The sequence below is a fragment of the Balaenoptera physalus genome, assembly GCF_965194825.1.
Source record: "Balaenoptera physalus genome assembly, chromosome: 18".
NCBI classification, from domain to species: domain Eukaryota; kingdom Metazoa; phylum Chordata; class Mammalia; order Artiodactyla; family Balaenopteridae; genus Balaenoptera; species Balaenoptera physalus.
Window position 1 is genome coordinate 79,954,344 of NC_138899.1, and position 16,835 is coordinate 79,971,178.

Here is a 16,835-nt window from a genome sequence, read left to right on the forward strand (position 1 = left end):
TGCCCTCACCCCCACCGGCCCCGCCGGCTGCTTCCCAGCCAACCCACGGGGAAAGATGACACAGGCCCACAGGTCAGAGTGGGTGGTCGGTGCCGACTGCAGGGTGAGGGGAGGGACGGCCTGGAACTCACAGGGACAAGGCAGCCAGTGTCCCCACCTAGGAAACAAGCCCATTTACCTTTTTGTAAAGTGAATGATTCCTGGAGAATAAAATACCTAACATTTTGCTGGGTTTTGCTGTGTGTTTTGTTTGGGGGTTTGGAGGTTTGGGTTTATTACTAATTAGTAAGTATAAGTATTCTGAATATCAAAAATACTAAATAAGTGCTTACTGTTTTTGCTCTGAGTGTGGAAATAATACTTTCTGGAAGAGACGGTCAGGGTGGGTTGGTTGAATAGAAGCTAGTGCTATGGTGGCTTTTTCCCAACTAGACTAAGTTCAGTATATTATAAATGGCTCAGAGAAAGAGAGGGTTAAGAGATGCTTGTCTGGGTCACTAGATGCTAATATCTACAGGATATAAGAGAATGTCTTGCCTCTATTTTGAGTAATTACCCTGCTTTTACCTCAGGGGTCTACTATCTCATTAAGCCCGCGTGAAATCCGTAATTACAACGCAGGAGTGTCTCACAGCCCCCGTGGGCTCCCTGAGGCAGGACCAGGCCCAGCCCTCTTTCCCACCCACTCCCAGGGCAGGCAGGCACCACGCCAACCACTGCATCCGTCACAGAGGGACGTCCTGATGGGATCAACTCCAGTCACCCTGCAGGGGGAGAAGAGGCAGCTCCCAGCGCCTGACTCAGACCCCAGCATCCCTCCTGGGGTCGCCTGTCACACGCCTGGGTTGATGCCCCAAATTCCAGTCCCAGCCTTCACTGCACTGACAACCGTCATCTCCAGAATCAAATCCAGATGCCTTCACACGCGCGGGGAAGCTCCTCTCTCCAGGGAGAGGGAACACGTACAGCAGCGGAGCTGCAGGTGAGCTCGCACACAGGTGAGGGGCGGGGGGCGCCCGAGGCTGCCCCCTCCGGCACACAGGCCGCCCCAGCGAAGGGGCTGTGGACGCCGAGGACACAGCCAGCACCGGCACCCGTCAGGGAGGACTGACCCTGGTCCCTGCGGTGGGAGGGCAGCGGGCAGAGCGAGGGCCGTGCCGCCTGACCCGGGCCTCTGAGCCCCGGCGGACCCCGCAGCACGGTCACCGCGGGCACAGACGTCCCGAATCTCCACGCGCCTTGGCTCCCGTCCCTGTGATGGAGGGAGGGAAGCCAGCCCAGCGGCCGAGGCTTGCGGTCCGGCCGCCAGCGCGGAGCTGCCCCGTGGCCTCCGCCTCCCCCGCCGTGGGCTCGGCTCCTCCCGCGCTGCCCCCTCAGGGGCCACGCTGTCCCTTCCGGACGGGGGGCCGGGGCAAGCACAAGGCCTCTGGGTGCCCATCTACTTGAAGGCAAGGCCCAGCCGGGGTTTTCCACGCTGGTTTGAACGGTACAAAGCGTGAGGACCCGGAGACGATGAGATGCTGCGGGCGAGAGAAAGAGGGTCATTTTAACACGACCCGCGCCCACGGACAGGCCCGCTGAGGCCCAGCGTGCCTCCGAGGGTCCATCCAGGGACCGTGCTTCTGGAGCCCAGGCTCAGGCAGTCTCCCCTGGTGACGCCCCAGGCATTCCCTCGTGTCCTCCTAAATGCACCACTGTCTATGGGCAAAATGACTTAAAATTAGTGAAGTCAATATTTGATTTGGACCTAGTTGGGAAGTGGAATCTTCCACGGAGAATCCGAGCTGTCACCAGGACACGGTGAATGGGAACAGCAGCCCTGACCCTGCGCTTGGAGGAAACACAACGCCGGGCTCAGGGAGTGACTTGGGGCAGAAGGGGCCTGGCATCTACCAGCAAATGCTGTGAGCCCGGCCTCAGCTGGACAAGCATGCCACCACCACCTGCTCCTCCTGACCTAAGCCCGCCGCACCTCCTCCCTCAGCCCAGCCCCAGGCTGCCCTTTCCCACTGTAGGGTTTCCCTCGAGGACTCTGGTTCCCTTTCCCAGAAGAAGGATCGGGGTGTGGAAAACACCCTGTTTTATCTAACCTGTAGCACAAGCCTCCCAGGGGTGACCTCCGACCCTCCGCGCCCCCCCATCATCTAGGACAGCCCTGCAAAGGCTCACAGTCTGGACGGGGCAGAGACCAGCCCGGCACCATCGACCCCCTAAATGGAAGAACAAACCCCCCCAGACACTCCCGAGCAGCCCCCTCTTTCAGTCAGTCCAGCTAAAGGTCTGTCAACTTTGTCGGTCTTTCCAAAGAACCAACTTTTGTTTTTGACCATTTTCCCTGTTGTTCTTCTAGCTTCTACTTTATTTATCTTCGCTCTAATCTTCCTTCCTTCCTGCTGCTGGCTCTGGGTTTGCTTTTCTCTTCTTTCTCTAGTTGCGTACGGTGCAGACGTAGGTTATTAACATGAGAGCTTTGCTCTTTTCTGATGCGCGTGTTTACAGCTATGCTTTTCCTGTGGGCCCTGCTCCCCGCCTGCCACGGGCTTCAGCGTGCTGTGTGCTGTGTTGCCTCCTCTTCTCTTTTCACCGTGAAAATCCTCAACTGCCCTGGGAAGCAGAAGGCCTGAGGGAGTACAGTGGTCATCAGCTTTGCTTTTCCCGAAACTAAAATCTATCCAGAGAAGAGGAATCTTCTCGTAAATTGAGTCCTTCTTTTGCCTAAAAGAGAAGCGATTTTTGCTAATGAAACTGTGGTCCAAAAAAAGAGACACTTTTCTGGGTCTTATTCAAGATACTCTGGCCCATGTGAGCAGATAAATATAGGAACAGTGTAGACTCCAAGCTGATGAATTTATGTCAGTGTCTCTGAGGTCGGAGAGCATACTTTACAGTGACCAGGAAGCAATGGACAGTGTTCCCTGTTCCATCACCCTGGGCCGTGCCCAGCTGTACGTGGCACTGAAGGGTCAGGTCACCACTCCTCACGCAAGGCCACCTCTTCCTGCGGCCAACCTCCATCAGCCAGTGTAGAGAACCTGCCACGCTGCTGAGGGCCGCCCATCAGTTGGTGGCCTGGGATCGGATGATTTAGCAGGTGACCAGGAGCCAGCCCTGAACAGAAGAGGTTGGCTTTCCTAGGGAGACACAAAACTAAAGCCCCTCACAGCCCAGCTCCAGCAGGCTCAGCCCAGAAAGCTTCCCCTGTGATTTCAGTCGGAGGCAAGTTTGCCCCTCACTTGCAGGCCCCCCGTTTTGGAACGCTGCTGTGCATTGGTTTTTCTTTTAAAGTTGCTGTGCATTTTTAAACAGCTGCCCCATCTCATCCAAGCGGTGGCCACATTTCAACGGCGGGTGAAGTAATTCCTGTTTCTATGTGCGGTTGCAAAAAGTTTCGGAAACTTCTGGCACAAAAAGCATGTCCTAATACATCATTACTTATTTCTAACAATAGCCAGGGAGGGATGAGGGCTCGGGCTCGCTCCTCCACACACATACTTTGAAAGGTGATAGTCAACCAGGATGGGTTCGCCACTTTTATCCAGTTGATTGGAGCACAGCTGAGAATGTCGCTTTCATGGTGAAACAAATCTTAAGGTAATTTCTTGGAATGCGTATCTGATGGGACAGGACCAAAAAAAAGAGTGAGGCTGAACAATCATCTACAGATTTAGTCGCCTAGAACAATGGAACCAGCACAAGGGAAGAATTTGTTTTCTCGGGCACGTAGCTATTGTGTTCATCACGCGCTCGTGAGCCCAAGCGATTGTGAAAATCAAATTCTTTCTTTCAGAAAGCTGCCCCCCAAAATGGCTAAGCTTAGCATATGAATAGAAATCAGAAGCTATGGATTACCTAATCATATACCATAATCTGATAGCTCATTTCTTCCGAGGGGATGGAATTTTGTCACACGCAGCGGGCGGCCCAGGAATTACTAAAGTTGTTTTCCACATGGGAAAACTACAGCAGAGAGAAGCTGAGTCATTCACGCAGACTTTGGCTGCAGTCAAAGCAAACCTGGGAGGAAAAGCCCTCTCTCCTCGCTCTCCAGCTTCTTGGTCAAGGGTCAAGGTCAAGGGTCGCACTTCCAGCTTCACGTGGAATCAGTTCTCAGGTTTAGATCAATTCAAAAATTCATTATGAAGCAAAAAGGAAAAGGAAAAAGGAAAAAAAAAGGATACAAACGGACAAAAAAATAGGCAAACGAAGACTTTTTGTGGATAAAATGCAACTCAGACCATTTGCTGGAAATAAAGAGAAAAAGGCACGACCAAGCGTCACTTCCTTCTACCCAGGAGTCAGCCGCCCACGCTCCCCATCGGTCCTAACTGGGACTGTCGCGAACTCCGTCATCTTCAGAGCACAGACGCGCAAAGCGGGCTTGGCGGAAGCGGAGCAGCAAACTTCGCACCGAGAAGAGCGGCCTGCCATCAAAGACGCCCCTGCCCAGCCACGCCCCTGCCCTTCACAAAGGCAGCGAGAGGCGGGAACCCAAACCGGCTCCCGCTGCGATCAAAACACGGGCAGGCCTGCACGTCCGATGGGTCCTTTCCTCCACGCCTCTCAGCCTTGGCCACAACTCGGGAAACCGCAAGGGGAGGGTTTGCAAACAGGACACCGGCTTCCCGCTGACGTGCAAACTTTCAATGTGCTCAGCAAACGTGGCGACGGGTCACTAAGGTGGCGGGTCCCTATCCCCCACCTGCAGGCCCCCCCCCCCCCCCCCCCCCCGGGCGGCTCCTTCCTCTTTCCTCCAGGAGGGAATTATGACTGTTGTTCCCTGTCCTAAACAAGGCAGGGCGGGGGCTGAGGAAGAAGGTGGGGCTCGGAATGCAGAGAGCCAGGGTCAAGTGTGCCCGGCTCCTGATCCCTTGCACGGCGTGGGTGTGGCACCTGCCCCGGCCCACGTGGCCTCTGGCAGGACAGACGCGAGGTCCCCGGCTCAGAGGCAGCAAACCAAGGCCCCTGTGCTCCCCGCCGGCCCCAGGGCTGCTGGACCACATGCACCCTCTGCGGACCCAGTAACCCCACTTCCTGCCAGGCTCATTCTAACCCACGTCCTCCCGCCCCTGAGTTGTCTTTCCCGTGCTCCCTTCTGGACGCAGCTCAGCCATCACCCGTGAGCGGTGTCCTGGGCTCCACGGCCCCCGGCGCCCTGTACCCCCAACCCCTGTCGAGGTCACTCTGGCCCGAGTCCTCCTCCCGGCCGGCACGGCCATGGGTCCCTCTGAGCCGAAGCAGAGCACGGATGCTGTAACTTACAAGCAGCCGGGGAGGCCAGTGCCGCTGTGAGCACCTCGACAAGGAGACTGAAACAGAGGGAAGTCAGCGTGCCCGGGACCCACGTGACCAGCGAGCGACAGCTCAGGGGAGCCCCCCGAAGGTGGCGCCTACCGTCCACCGCGTCCCTGACAGCCCCTCAGTGCTCGAGCCTTCGATGCCCTGAGCACCTCCGACGGCAGTCAGGCGGCCGCCCGCTCCTCCGCAGGCCGGGGACCCAGCCCACGCTGCCTGTCGAGCCGCCGCCCCTCCCCGCTCCACCCCGCAGACGGCAAAGAGCCTCGTCCCAACCAGTATCCCACCCGGGACAGGCAGGCATCAGCGAGGCGTTAGCGGCCATTTAATTGTGGATGTGCTCTCTTGGGAAAAAAAGAGACACATCCTGATGACTGAGTAAGAGCGCCCGAGAGATTATATACATGCATCACATATATGTGATTTTCTGAAGATATTAACGTTACTCAAACTAACTTGAAAAATAACTCCACAACAAAGGAATCAGAAATAGAATATTCAAACTGAATCCCTGATGGGCTCTTGCACGAAAGGAGACCCACAGGTTTAGGGAAACATCTCTCCCTGGAGCTGATGGCAGGAGGTGGTCACCTGCCTCCAAGAAACAAAAACGTTCAGTGTTTACAGATGTTGGCCTAAGAGACTTACATTCATTTTTCCCAGAGAATTTGTTTTGACCCGCCATCGTCCAGCCAGCTGTTGTGGTTTACCCACAAACATGTGCATTTGTGACCACTTACACCTTTGTCACCCTGCCCTTTTTTAGTTTGTGCTAACCTGTACGTTTTCTCCTTTCTTTTTCAGACAACGTTTTATTTTTCCAGAGTCAGCTGTATTCCTCCGTCTTCTTTTTCCGGTTCTTACTCAACCCATTGACATTGTTTGGAAGCTCTTCTTATGAGACAGTTAATTAAGATCCTGATTTACCCATATTTGTTCCGTGTTTCTCTGACACACGCTTCTCTCTCCCCATCTGCAACAACCTTGCGTAAGGCAGAGACTGCTTTGTGGATTCTCCCTGCGACGGATTCACTCTACCAAATCATTGCTGAACAGAGGCAGCTTTTGAAAACATCAGTGTTAGAAGTATCTATCAATATGTAAAACGAGATCGGCCACTAGTTCATTCTTGACCAAAAAAGCTGGGTGATGGGTCCACAGGGGTCCACAGGCGACTCTCTCTAGTTGGGTAATGCTTGGAAATTCTCCATAATGAGATGTTTAAAATGATGTTATTAAGCTGCAAGATATCAAACCGCAGCCAGGATAATAGGAAAGCGGCACAGTCTATGAACCTCCGAAGCCTCGGGCCCTGGGCTTTATTCCCCACAAATGTCCCAGCCCCACTGGTCTCCTCCCCAACCTGAGGAGTGCCCCTCGCTGTGTCGTGTGTTTGGGGGTCTGCGGCTTCACAGGAGTGGTCTGCAGAGCCCTGGGGTGTGGAAAGAGATGCAGTGAGGCCACCAGGGTGAAACTCATCTTTAAGAGAGTTATTTTAAAACTGGTGATTTAAAAACAAAAAAGTTCCAGTGTGTGCACTCGAGCATAGCAGTCAAGCTATAAACCAGCCTCTCCCACAGAGCACGCCGAACGGTGCCCCTTCTGATTCCAAACACGCACTTCAGCGCACGCTTAGCCTTTTGTTACTACTTTTCACTTTTAATGTTTCCTTTGATGTTTATCTTCAATGCATTCTTATTCGATGAAAAGACTGTGGATGAGGGAGCTGGTGTGATTTGTCCCCGTCCTTGAATCCCTGTCTGTTCTGGATCCTGAGCACCCAAGGATGGGCAAGGGCTCAACCCAGCCAGCACTTATGGGTCACGTCTTGCAAGTCCTGCGTCGAGGAGCCTGGCAACCTGAGCACGTGGCTTAAGGAACATGTCCATCACTGTAACACCGGCCAGAGGCAGGCAGAGCTGGCAAGAGAACTCAAAGCGTCAGAGACCAAAAGCCATCACAGCCTTGCTGGAGATGCCGAAAACTCGGCCTCTGTGCACCGGTGCCAAATCACATCTCAGAGACAGAGTCTTGGATGAAGCAGAAAAGAATAGCTTTATTGCTTTGCCAGGCAAAGGGGGACACAGCCCCACTCGGCTCCCTCGGGGCCGCACATCACAGGCCAGCTGGCCTGGGAGGGCCTAGCGGAATCAAAATGCGTCCCCCAAATGCACAGCCACCCAGAGCACCTGTGCACGACTCTAGTCTCCGCTGGCCCCACAAATTCATGTTGTCGTCTTCCAGCGTCTGAGCGTCACTGGGCCCTGAGTGTCAGGGATGAGGATGGTCTTTTACACGGTGGGGCTCCCAGGCCTGGCGCTGTGCTCACAAAGGAGCTCTGAACTGATTCAACAGATACAGGCGATTGTCTGCCTCAGCCCTAGTCCCCGTTACAAACGGAGGGCCTGGTGCCGGGAAAGAGCCTGGGCTCAGGGCGCCAGTCCCAGGCCAGGCCAATCAGATCGCTACCAAAATGACAAAAGAAAAACCAGTCTCGGGAAAACTTGTTTTAAAAGGTCAAAACCGTTGTGTGGTATATTATGAGCAAGGTAACTAGTTAATTAAAACCTAGTTTGTTATAAGAGATTGCGTATGGAGTGATACCTCAGCGTGGGCCTGATGCTTCCTGGGATAACTAAAGCCAAACGACAACAATGATAACACTGGAACCTGAGAAGGTCTCCTCCAGCTCCACCTGAGAAGCTCAGCAGCGGACTTCACGCTCATCAGTCAGTCAGAGGCACCTGAAGGCGCTCCAGGAAATCAGGAGCAGATTCCCCTGAAGGAAAATCCAGCATCTTTTCCTCTAACCCTGCTCTGACTAATTCTCCAAGTTTCTCCCCGTTGACAATGGCTCTGCCCTGAGGACATCTCTGGGGCGTGACTTTCCAAGGCCTTTATTGAAAGCACCACCTGGGAGCAGTGATTACCTAACAATTTGCCAAAAGGGAGGGCTGCAGAACCTTTGGCATCTTTGAATTGCAACTGTTTTCTGTCATCGTAAAGAAAAAGCTAATCATTTTTTCCAGCAAAGCACCCCCTCTGTCTCCTGCACAGACTATTACGAAATTGCCCAAGACCACACACTTGGCTTTCTCTGTTTTCACAGTTTTTAAAGCCATCATCTAAAGGCGAAGGAGCCTGAGAGGAGGATTTCTCTCCAGCCCAGCATCTGAAGTGGAATTCCATCGGTAGAATGTTATTCTCTTCTGGCTAATTTCCATAAGTTCCATCTTCTTATTAAGTGTTTATCATCTCGCTTAAAGAAAAAGGAGACCAAAAAAAATCTCCAACTGTGTCCAATTGGGAAAATGCCATGCAGCCCTTACAGTCGTGCTATCGAATATTCTGGAAATGAACTCTAAAGACCAAAAAATTTAGCCCATCGTATGAAAGTTCAATTTATGATAACATTTATCTCCACGTTAATAAGGAATTTGCAAACAAAGATGATTATCCAGGTCTTTGAAGATGTACACCATGAATCAATCCAGCTATGTATTAGTGATACAAGGCAGTTGGTTTTTAACAGAGTTGGCCCAATGTAAGATGTTTCTTTTTTATGTGAAATTATGTTGAGAGAATTTTGAAATGCACACCATCTGAGTCATAGGCGCTGGCTTAGAAGCAGGAATTCAGCACAAACATTTTTTAGCAGCAGATCAATGATGTAAAGTTTGTTTTCAAGGGAGAATAAAATAAATGTTTCACTTCCCAAAGCAGCCTGACTCCGAGGGGCAGGGAGGGACGTGTCCCCAGGCCCCCGAGCTTAGGAGAGTTTAGGAAGGTCGATTCACTGCGAACAGCCCTCCTGGGTCTGTGGCCTCCGTGCCCCAGCAGAGACCTTCCCGCCACCTGCCCATCCCACCCTCTCTCCCTACATGTGTGTCCCAGCAGCCGACCCTCCGAGCCAGCATCCTCCAGCGAAGTGCCCCACCCTCCCTGGCCTCACCTGGCCCCAGCCTCTCTCTCTATCTCTCTCTCTCTCACACACACACACACACACACACACACACACACACACCTTCAGATTGTTGATATTCCAGTTTACATCCTCAGCGACTCAGGAAATAAGTATCAACTACTTCATGGCCCTCGGTTGCTTTAGGACACGAGTGCTTTTGCTCATCTCTTCCCACTACATGGATTTCCCATCCTACATCTGCCTTTCCGAGCCTGACTCCTTCCAGACTTAATTCAAGCATAACCTCTATTCGGAAACCTTCCCTACTTCTCCCGTTTCCTGTAACTCACTTCTCACTGGTTCAAGTCCACCAAGTGTCAGTTGCTATAAGCTGGAATTTATCATTTGTTGTTACCCTTGAATTGTGTCACACATGTCATTTGGTCTCCCTCACGGATAGCTCAGGTAATCTGGGGATGGGGTTATTCTTCTGTGACATTCCCTGTAAAGCCTAGTCACAAAGCATCACTCAGTAAGTAGTAATGGGTGGATGGGAAGACACCTTTCAAACTTGATGGCGGTTTTAGCTAAAGGGATAATGTATTCACATAACTAATCTCCAAAACATTGCCTCGACAGGTATTGAGTTTCACTTTAAGACACACTGCTCTCACTCAGAATCATTCGTTTGTCTGGGGTGAGGGAGGAAGTGGGCAAAGGGGAAAAGACTGTAAAAATTTCGAGACCAGTGTGGCCTTTGTGGCACCAGACAGTAGTTCCCAAATTCGCCGTGCATTGGAATTGCCTGGGTAGTTGATTACAAATAAAATTCAAAGCCTTAAGACTCATCCCAAAACTACTGAAAAGATAGCCCCGATGTGGGATCGGGAACTTACCTCTATTTTAACAAGCTCCCGGAAGGTTCAGACAGCCAAGTTTGGTGCAAGTCTTGGTCGGCATCAGGAAACCTTTCATGGGTTCAAATTCTGGTGCTGAAACCTGAAAGCCAATGAGATTTTGGGTAAGTTGTTTAAACATTCTGGTTCCTCACTTACTCATCTGTGAAATGGGAAAAATTAAACCCAAGAGCAGTGAGGACATGGCCCTGCTCTCATTACTGTCCCCTGGTGCGGCTCTGTCCTCTGGACCTGGGAAAACAGCGTCACTTCCCTTAGCAGGGGGGGTCAGCCCCTTAAGTGCCCGTCCTCCTGCAAAAAGAACACACTGAGAGCACAGATAGACTCTTCAGGGGCAGCTTTAGACAGGAGGACAATCTCAACCCACCCCCCCGGGGCCCCCCAGCCTCGATGTGACCTGAGGTGCTCCTTGGGGCGGGAAGGGATGCGTTTGACTCTATAAACAAGCCTATAAACAGGCTTGGAGCTCTGCCTGCAGGGGACCTGGGAGAGGGGTGGATGCCTGAGGGCGGGAGAAGAACCACATCTGGTAGCGAGTTGTACACTATTCACTGTAGAAATTATTCTTTCCGTTATTCTGGAAGTTCAGCAAAATCTGCCAAATGTTACAAGGAGGAAGTGAAGAGAAGGATGCATATAGACGCCTGGACGAAAACCCTAGGAGAGACCAGAGCCACGTTACCCACCTTCTGGAGGGAAGACAGATCGCGGGAGAAAAGGGCTGAAGTGAGGAGTTTTAGACTACATACAGAGAGGCTCTTTCCTCCTGCCACTAACGTCAGTTGCCCGCTTTTCATTCAGAAACATACAGGGGTTGCAAATGCCTAGTGATTACGCCCACGAATATCTGAGCCCACTCACGCGTGAGGTACAGGCTGGGCTGCTGTGACAGTGACGGTGACGCCCAGAAGAGATCACACAGGATGGCAGGAGCCCAGGCCGACAGCGCCAAGGCTGGCAGTAAAACACAGGAAGGACCCGGGATCTCAGCGTCATCCCTCCTGCCTCAGCTCACGTCTGTATCCGCGTCTCTTCACTGGGTTGTTACACAAGGAGCCCAGGGACCCAGACCGTCTCTATCGTGTCACCCTGTACATTCTCAGTGGGTCCTGGTCCACGAGGTTGGCTCCCCACCAGCATGCCACCCCGGGAGGAGGAAAGGAAGGAGGAGAAGCCACGCTCCTTGGACTTGGGATCTGCCCACATCCCTCCTACTCAGGCTCCATCCGCTGGAATCCAGAGCCCACGGCCAGACCGAGATGTAAGGGCGACGGAAAGTGTAGCTCCTACCTGGGAAGCCATGTGTCCAGCTCAAACCTCTGAAACTACAGTCACAGAGGGGTCCAGTGGCCGTGTCTGCTGCTCTACCCAGAGAAGCCGATCCGCGAGGCATCTTCCCTCCTCTTCTGCAGAGCCCCCGGGATGGAGAGGTCACGGTCCAATAGTGAGCTCAAGGTGATCAATAATAATGATACTGATTATCAGCTACATGTGTCTTCGCTAAAAACAGAAAAATAGGGAAGTGAATGAATTATTACCTAATACATTCCGTTCAGGAGGCAAAAATCGTTCTAACCTGGAATCAATAGGGCAAAAACTAATTAATGAGGATTTTAATGGTGAAAACGTTGGAAACTAGTGTGACTCCTAGGAGATCAAATACATACACAGTCATGAAGCATCCATTCGGCTATCAGTTGCTTAAATTCTTGTACGTCACTTCATATTTTATTAATAATAAAAATAGGATTTGAGTTTGTTCTGTTAAAAATACATGCACGTAAATACACATTTTTCTAAATAGGCTATATTAGTGAGATGTATTTTAATGTATAAATAATAAAATATGTCCTTAAACATTAAGAAAGAAATGTTTATTAATAGCTCTTGATGAACATCCAAAATTGCTTCGACATAATCTCCCACCTTTCCAAGAGAGGTTGTGTGAAATCTCTCCGGTCAGCCTGGGGAGAAGACGTCAGGGAGGTTCCTGAGAACTTGTCCATCCCTCATTCAGAGGAGGACCCAGGTAGGAGCTTCTGCCTGGGGAGCCTCTGTGGGGTGAGCTCACCCAAGGACAAAGCATCCAAGCAAATTACAGGGAGGAAGGAATTTAACGCGCATGAGGTTCTATTTGGGGTCTCCGTCAGGAGACAGCCCTCATCTAGACTCATGACGGATTCAAGACAGAGCGCACCACTGCAGCTCAGAAGTTGTTAGAAGTGCTTTTAAATTATTCTCATCTCAGTTACAAAGGAAGATGGCAGATCTCTACCAGCAAGTCGCTGAGTGAAACCACATGGGACAGAAAGTGCAGAGAGCGTCCTGTTAGACCAAAATTACAGGAGTAATTTAAGAAGTCAGAAATTCATTACCCTAGTTGGAATCCGACCAGGAAACCAGGATTAACTCCCCAAAGCCTTTAGGTAAAGTGCCAAGAACTCGTTAATGATCTAACCACTTAGGGTGTTAGGGTGCTGATTACCAGGGGAGGCTGAACACCCCTAGACCTGCCACTGGGGTAAAAGCTCCGTGTAAATTACCGTCACGGCTTGTGAATAACGTTGGTGTTTAATTCCTTCACTGTCTGTGTGAGTCCATTTGGAGGGAAATAGGAACATTTTATCATCATATATTTAATAATGAAGTAAAATTTAAACTCAAGAGAAAAACCCTTAAATATAGGAGAAAACATTTTTTTTCAGTCCAGCTTAGGTCTTAGTTGAACTCCAACTCAGCGTTGAAAACCAAAGTCTGAATGACAAATGACACACTGGAAAATACTGATTAGCACTCAGTGTGCAGACTAGAAATAGCTATAGATAAATATCCAAGAACTCTGGGAGCATTTGGCTTTATATGCGCCAATGCTTCTGAATCGCTAAAGCTCAATTTACTTGGGGTTTCTACGAAATTGAGCAAAAGAAGCCACATGAGAACAGACATGTTGGGATGACCGTGTTATTGTTCCCATCTGTTCATTCCCTTCCCTAGAAGATGGCCTTCCTGCTGCTGTTCTGTGGCTGCTGGTGCCTCCGTGTAGACAGAATATATCTCCCCATGCTACTGTATGGCTTGGCCATGTGGCTTTATGGGATGGATGATGAGGGAGCAGATATGATTGTGTGCAGAAGTACTGCAGGCTTCCCACCAGCTTTTGTGCACTTTTCTTCTCTACAAACATGACTTGTCCCAAATGGATACTGTTCCTTCAGCCTAAGTCCAAGAATCAGATATCTGATGCAGGGCCAAGCAGACCCAAGGAGAGCTATGGCAGCCACAGACAAGTGTAGTCACCAGCATGAGACGCTGAGAAGAAATAAATATTGGAGACCACGGAGGCTTAGGGACTATTTGTTACTGCAGCAAGGCTGCCTAGTACATATTCTTCCTTGGTGCAGGATCCATAAAAATCATGTCACAGAAAATTATTGTTCAAATAAAAACTGACCATAAGGACCAGATGAGAAGATGTGTCTGTACAGCGAGTAATACCCACTCCTCACTTGGAGGTGGAAAATCCCCATCTTCTCTACTTCCACATCCATCTGATTTACATGTCACCGTATGATAAAACCAGTAGCTTGTGGTCATAGAACACAGAGCCATGATGTAAAGCAAGTTTCTCTGGTGATTCTTTACTTCTCTTATAGCTGTTTTCAGATCTTCTTCTACAATCTTTCAATTGTCCTGGACCCTCGTTACAAAATTTTATACACTCCAGAAACATCCTCCCTTCCTTCTTATGCCCTGCATCCTTAGGACTCATGTGACAACACATAGGCAACGTCAGGACTCCAAAAATGCTAAGAAGAGTTCCCAAAGTATCATGGAAATACCAGAAAATCAGGGCAGAGTTAAGAGGGAGTTATTTGGGTTGGGGGGTGGTAAAGATCTCTCTGGCACCTCTACAGCCATACCCAGACCACAGATTATTGGCTACTACTTTTAAACATAAAATCAGCCTGTCTGAAAGATTCAAAATGCTGGGGCAATTCCACAGAAAATAAGAGAACCACAGAATGAATCCAAAAGTCATAGAAACCCAATAGCCAGGTGGAAAGCTCCCTCAAGCCTTTGAAGAAGTTGGTAGGGGAAGACAGGGAATGAAGACATTCCTCCCCTCCTCTATTCGTATAAACATTTGCGATGGTTTTCTGAACAAGGCAGAGCAGCTGCTTTCCAGCCAGCGGATCAACGTGTGAGCAGGTGACGATGACTGCTCTCCAAGAGGAGCCCGTCAGGCACCAAAGTGCAAAGGGGAAAACTAGAATGTATGGGGTGAGTAGGTGTTGAAACAGCTATACAACATTTCCAAAAGTTCAGTGAACATTACTGCAGGTTGTGTCCTGGAGCTGGGAAAATGTTTGAATTGGGAGGGTTTTCATTTTTGCCTGCAGTGCTTCTCCAACTTTAAGTCCATACCTTCATCACTATGACATTTTGGGGGAAACAATAGCTCTCATTGTTCTTCCTTTCCTTTGTGAACTCTTATTAAATCCACAGACTACACTGGGGTCCTTTCATTTTTCTTTGGTTTCCAGCACAAAACTCTGCGGCATCTTCTTTATTGACAGCCAAATGTTTATAAGCCTACCTTTCCGGGACAGGTACTTTTGACTTGAAATGCCATTGATAGATTGAATTATGTTCCACTTTCTCAAAAAAAAACAATCCCATCGGCACAGTAAAATATATTGAGTTTGATGTGTTTGGCTGCAAAAACTTTCATTTGGCCAAGGCTACGTAGTCTGAAGTCTCCAAGTATAAATTATAATGTTATTTGAGATGAAGTATAGAGTCATTTGTGGGGCTCAGGACGACACATGATGTAATCTTACACTCTATCTGCAGGTGTGATATTGGATTCTATGAGGACGGGCACCTGGTATCAATGTTCAGTCTGGCATTGTTTCAACACAGCCAACCATGGCTGAAGAGGACGAGAATAAAATAGCACCGAGCTACAGCAGATTTTTTTTTTTAATAAGAGAAACGATGAGCAACCATTACAGTGAGCTCAATGGTGTCTGAGTAGTCGCTTTCCCTGAACAGCACAAAAATCTCCCTCCTTACAGTAATACTCTCAGGGCTATGAGAAGACAGAAACAAAGCCATCTCATGAGTAATAATAAATGTGAAAATAATAATATGTGGATTTTTACATGTGAAAATGATACTGATATTGAAGACTTTATTCTTTAAGTGCAGTTGATGGCTATTTCCTGGGCCGTATGTTTTCCCTTTATAGCTAGTATTTACTTGAGGAATGTCTGTCTCTACCTCTAGTCTCTAAGCCAAAGGAGGGTAAGGACCCCGCACAGCACGTAATAGTGGTCAATGCCTATTTGCTGAAGGAGTGACTGAATTCACTCATGGAGAAGAGAAAATCACCATCACGTGTGAAAACGGAACCTACGATCTTTGTCCTGTTGAGATGTCTGCCCTGATGGGTAAGCACCCTCAAGATTCATCGTGACGACCAGATGTGTCCGCAGATGGAAGATGGTCTTTTAAGTATCTAGAGGGAAAGAGGGAAACGTGACCTGCCAACGTGATTTCCAATCACCTAACCACTTTAACATGTTTAGATGTTAGGAAAACCTATACAGTTGATCCTGTTAACGTTAATGGGAATTCAAATTATACGGCTTGATTAATGAGCAATCCAGATTGATTGGCATGATCAATCTGACCGGCAATTACCTACTCGATCAATCAGGGTGTGATTCTACACGATAGAAGAGGGCGGTCGAGCCTCAAGCCTCTATTTCCAAGGGTTCTAGGAAGAGGAAAACCTTCCACTTAACTTATTTAATTCCCTCCGTAAAGGAAAGAAGTGACTTCACTTGTTTAAAATTCAAAGATCTCAAAGTCGTTATCTCATTTGATCCTTGTAACATCCCCAGAAGGCAAATAGGGATTCTGAGCACTTCCTGTGGAATAGGAAGCAGGTTCAGCCCGGGGGGATCCTGGGTCCCGTGTTTCTTGCCCAACACGGGCTGCCCCTCTAGAAGGTTCAGGGTCACTCAAGTCCCCACCTCGTCACATGTACTCGGGGCATGTTATCTTCAGAAGTGAGGTGACCTAGAACTGACCTGTCTCACCCCACTCCCTGCTGGTTCCATCTCGTGAAACACATGAACTCAAGGTAAGTTAATTTCTCCCATAAGCTCCACCCTTTTGAAGATCAAAGCTGGCATCTCATCGGCTCTAACTTACATGCCAGCGGCAAACAGAAGACATTGCAAGGTCTTCCTTCAAACAGAGTACTGGGTACACAGGAGGCTCCTCACGGTCACGTCCAACCAGATGGTCCAGCAAGCACAGAGAGGACTGAAGCCACTGCATCTAAGCAGGCTTCCTCGGTGAGAGTTTTCTGAAGTGCTGGTGAGTATCGGATAACATCTCAAAGCATTTTTTAAAAATCAGGGAAGTGTTGTGCCTGCCTACATTTGAATTCTCACCCTGTTGCTTAGCAAAGCCAACTCTAGGGAAGCTTTCAACAACTTTTGAGAAACCATCTCAAAGCCATTTTATACATGTTTATGGAGGGTTTTTTTATCCTTTGTAACTTCCTGGAGGAATAAAAATGGTACAAATCATTGAGGAAAAGATACATATTTATTCATTCACTAGTCAAAACTTTGGAATTTCATATAATGAAAAACAATATTGAAAGCTAGAAGAAAGAAAGAAACAAGAGGGAAACAGAGAGGTTT

The 16,835-nt window shown here is 49.3% G+C and overlaps 1 long non-coding RNA gene across 3 annotated transcripts in view; it reads right to left on the reverse strand.

Moving 5' to 3' along the window:
- The window catches only part of LOC309647638, a 478,548-nt gene that overhangs the window by 249,576 nt on the left and 212,137 nt on the right, over nucleotides 1-16,835 (reverse strand). For all 3 annotated transcript variants that reach the window (XR_014256209.1, XR_014256210.1, XR_014256211.1), the window contains exons 2-3: nucleotides 11,404-11,613; nucleotides 10,093-10,195 (exon numbers count right to left, since the gene is read on the reverse strand). This is a non-coding gene — a long non-coding RNA (uncharacterized lncRNA). The remainder of the gene's footprint in view (nucleotides 1-10,092; nucleotides 10,196-11,403; nucleotides 11,614-16,835) is intronic.